Raw genomic sequence first — 3,478 nt, 5'->3', positions numbered from 1 at the left:
GTCTGTCTGTTCTGTCTGTCTCTGTCTGTTGTTTTTGACCCCCCCAAAAAATACAATCACTTCACCAGGATTGTCTGTCTGTCTGTCTGTCTGTCTGTCTGTCTGTCTGTCTGTCTGTCTGTCTGTCTGTCTGTCTGTGTTTTGACCCCCCCAAAAAATACAATCACTTCACCAGGAGTCTGTCTGTCTGTGAATTTTTACCCACAGCCCTCAAACTTGGAAGAGTGGGTTCGGGAACCACCCGCGGGCACCCGGCCTAGAGTGCACAGTGTGTGTCTCGGGCCCCGACCTCTGACTTCCATACGACTCTGGTTTCTCTTCATTACGCACAAGCCTTTCGCCTTTTACTAAAGACTTCCGTGGAGAGGAACACTTACGAGTTCAACATATTTTGGAAGGGCTTTGCTTCTGGCAGAGCCCGGTATCTTGTTTCAAGAGAAATTGACAGAGATGACGCCGAGACTTTTTGCTCAGGCGTTTGACTTGAAGCCGGCTGACCGACCGACCGACCGGCGTATTTTTCCACTCAAAGTAGTCGCTCGGGGCAATTGAGTTCAAGCCCGACGACGACTGACGTGTTTTCCGGGCTTGAAACAAATAGTCCACTAGGCTTAAAGAGCTAGTGACTTAAAGACGCATTAGCGACTTGTTAAAAAAAAACACCCGCCTGTCACCAGGGAAGCGTCGGGTGGGGAGGAGACAACTTTTGCCAAACCGCTGAGGTCTGCCGAGACCCCCGGGGCCCGGCGGGTGGCAGGGGTCAATTTGTGGGTTATCGCTTCTCGGCCTTTTGGCTCAGATCAAGCTTGGTACTGAGGTGCCCCAGAGCTCGCTGAGTCAAAAGGTCGACGACAGGAGAGCGGTAAGTTGTTTTTTTGATTTTTGGGTATTGTATCTCGGCCATTTTGTTTTTCTTCTTAGGGGTTTTTTTCCTTTTCTGAGAAGAGAGCAAGAGAGGAGTCGAGGGCGCCAATCTCCTAGAGGAGATGGCGCAAAATACTTCATACAGGTCGGTCCCTGTGATCGGGCTTGCAAACACGGTTCGGTTTACCGTGGAAGAACAAGGAGTTGGATCCGTTTGGACGAGAAACCTTTGGTAGGACTATCTTGATTGGAATCTTCAAGCTGTCAGTTAAAGACGTGTTTTGCCTACAAGGGAACTCATTGGAAGGAGCTTTTGACGTGGCATTACACACAGAAGAAAAACACAATGAGGTACTAAGAAAGGCGAAAGCAGTGGGAGGCACGAAGCCAATGTGCAATTATGAGGTGACCAGCCTTGCGAGGAATAATTACAGGGTTGTAACGGTAAACATGTACAATCCGTATGTCAAATATGAGGAGGTGAGGGCCTTTCTGGGGAGATATATGGATAACGTCTCCTCAGCAAGGGCCCTCAAAGATTCACTTGGATTTTGGAATGGCAGAAGGGGTTTCCAGGCCCTCCTTAGGGAGGACCCGAAGGGGCTGGGCGGATACCTTCATCCCCCGGCAATGTTCTCCCTGGGGGCTGACAGGGGGACATTATTTTATGCACGTCAGCCCCCGTTTTGCAGGCGCTGTATGGCCTACGGTCATATCCTAGCCTCGTGCAGCACGAGAAAATGTAGATTTTGTGGATCTGGAGAGCACGAGGCTAGGGACTGTGACGAGCCGAAGGCGTGCCACGGGTGTGGCTCATCTGCACACCTGTGGCGGGGATGCCCGGCTCGTCAGCGGTCATACGCGTCTGCAGCTGGAGGGGGGACAGGAGCGGGGGATGGGGGAAGAAGAGGAGGGGGAGGAGGCCAAGAACAAGACCCGACCAGAGGCCCAGAGGTGAAGGGCCTCAAAGGACGAGAGAAGAGCGGCAGCAGGAAGAGATGGAGATGGCAAGGGAGTAGGAGATCCAGGAGGAGAGGAAGGAAAGGAGGCAGGAAGAAGCAAGGAAGTGGAGAGCCAGAGAGAGCAGCAGAGGAGGAAGAGGTGGGGAAGAAGGAGACGGCGGAAGGACCAGAAGACGAGGAGGAGGGGGAAGGTGGGAGGGAGTGGGGGGACAGCATAACATCAAGTGCCCTAGTGGAGGAGATGAGGGGAATGGTGGAGGAGCTGGGGGGGAGGGGGGGGTGGTGTTTTCCCCGCTACACCAAACACCGAAAAAAAAGAAAGGAAAAAGGAAGGGGGGCTCGGAGGACAACGAGAGGGGGGAGGGGGTGGCCAAGCGAGCGATGGGGGTGGGAGAAACATCTGTGTCCTCGCTGGTTTCCCCAGCCACTCAACTCCAGGGGGATTTGGAACAACCCCAACAAGGCCGAAGGGGGGACGCTGTTCATGATTGAGGACATGGGCTCTCCCACTCTCTTCCCAACAAGTTACGAGGAGGGGGAAGTGGAGGAGGTGGGGGGTAAACCCAGGGTGCTGGACATTCAGCGGCCAAACACCATTCCATCATCCTGGATTGGTGGGATGGAGGAAGACGGGGGGGACATCGGGAGTGCGGAGGGAGTCCCCGCCGGTGGAGATGGAGCAGGGGAGCATCGGGTGAGCCTCCTGTTTTTGTTTTCATTTGGGTTTAGTATTTGGGTGATGTTAGGTTGATTTGTATTGATTTTAATTTAATTTTCTTTCAAGATGATTACTTTTGTTAGCTTAAATGTAAGAGGGTTAAGGGATTTTGTTAAGAGGAGGGCGGTGTTTAGTTTTTTAGAAGGGGTGGGTTTCGATTTCTGTTTTCTACAGGAGGTTCACCTGAGGGATGGTGGGGATGTCAATAGGTTTAGAAGGGAGTGGGACAAGGGAGAGGCGGTTTGGGGGATAGGGGGAGTGCACTCATCGGGGGTAGGGATTTTGTGTGGGCACAGAGATGTAAAGGTGGAGGGTTCTTTATGGTTATGCAGGGGAGGGTTATGGGGATGGATGTCACTTTTAGGGATAGTAGGTATAGGTTAGTGGTGGTGTATGGGCCACAGGTGGCGGCAGACAGGAGGGAGATGGTGGACTGTCTGACGCCCCTGTGTGTTACAAATAGGCACTTAGTGATAGGGGGGGATTTTAATATAGATCTAGGGGTAGGGGGGGATAGTAGTGCAGGCTCCATCACCGGGCTAATGGCTTGCCATGGTCTGGTTGATGGAGGCCTGCACACTACTCCGGCAATGGCTGGTCCCACATGGCGCAACTCTCGGGGGGTTGCGCGGAGGCTCGACTACATTTTTCTATCTAGGTCTTTGGGTCAGTTGTCTGGGCAGCTGTTGCCTGTGTTCTTCTCGGATCACGACGGGGTGCTCCTGCAGGTGGGGGCCGCCAGTCTGCCTCTTCGGTAGGGGGTACTGGAAATTAGATCGGGATGTGCTGGAGGAGCAAGCTTTCGTTGATGCCTTTTTTGGTTTCTTTCGGGGGCTTGAAGGCCTCCGGTCCATGTGCGAGGGGGTGTTAGAGTGGTGGGATTTAGTTAAGGTAAGGATTAGGGCCTTTATAATAGGATATTGTAGGAGGAAAA

At 52.9% G+C, this 3,478-nt stretch overlaps 1 non-coding gene across 1 annotated transcript; it reads left to right on the top strand.

The window, feature by feature from the left end:
- The first annotated feature begins 303 nt into the window (after window positions 1–303).
- On the top strand, window positions 304–419 carry LOC115188346 (U5 spliceosomal RNA). The gene has a single exon (XR_003876392.1). It is a non-coding gene; the product is annotated as a U5 spliceosomal RNA (small nuclear RNA).
- The last annotated feature ends 3,059 nt before the right edge of the window (window positions 420–3,478 follow it).

The sequence above is a fragment of the Salmo trutta genome, unplaced genomic scaffold, assembly GCF_901001165.1.
Source record: "Salmo trutta unplaced genomic scaffold, fSalTru1.1, whole genome shotgun sequence".
NCBI classification, from domain to species: domain Eukaryota; kingdom Metazoa; phylum Chordata; class Actinopteri; order Salmoniformes; family Salmonidae; genus Salmo; species Salmo trutta.
The sequence above is the reverse complement of the archived record's forward strand: the minus strand, read 5'-3'. Positions and strand labels throughout refer to the sequence as shown.